This window comes from Cariama cristata, unplaced genomic scaffold, assembly GCF_000690535.1.
Source record: "Cariama cristata isolate BGI_N322 unplaced genomic scaffold, ASM69053v1 scaffold32058, whole genome shotgun sequence".
Classification (NCBI taxonomy): domain Eukaryota; kingdom Metazoa; phylum Chordata; class Aves; order Cariamiformes; family Cariamidae; genus Cariama; species Cariama cristata.
Genome location: NW_009629942.1, coordinates 3,817 through 4,237, shown reverse-complemented (window position 1 = coordinate 4,237; position 421 = coordinate 3,817).

The following is a 421-nucleotide window of genomic DNA, read 5'->3' as shown; positions in this document are numbered from 1 at the left end:
TCTCCGAGCCATGGGGCGGCTATCCTAGGGAACGGGAGGTCCTGGAGCCGTGTTCCAGCCTTGTGGGGTGACCTGGTGTGCTCTGTCACTGCTGTGCCTCCGCCTTCAGCAGAAAGTGTTAACTCTGTTGTTTGTTTTGCTTTTTTTTTTTACTCAGCTGCATCTTTCATCTCCTGCTTGGGGCTGCTAGAAGCAGGAAGCGCAGCTCCAAACGCCTTCAAAGTTTAGGCCTATTTTGAGTTGTGGTTTGTATTTAACCTGCTTTCTCACTTTTTCCCCCGGACCATCCGGGAAGCTGCTCTTACACGAAAGCAAACCTCCCTGCTTGCTACCACAAGGAGCCCGAGCCCCTCGCGCGGCCACTGTCCTCCCCCGGCACCACCAAAACACTATCGCGGTGCCCCGGCTGCAGGCTGAGCTT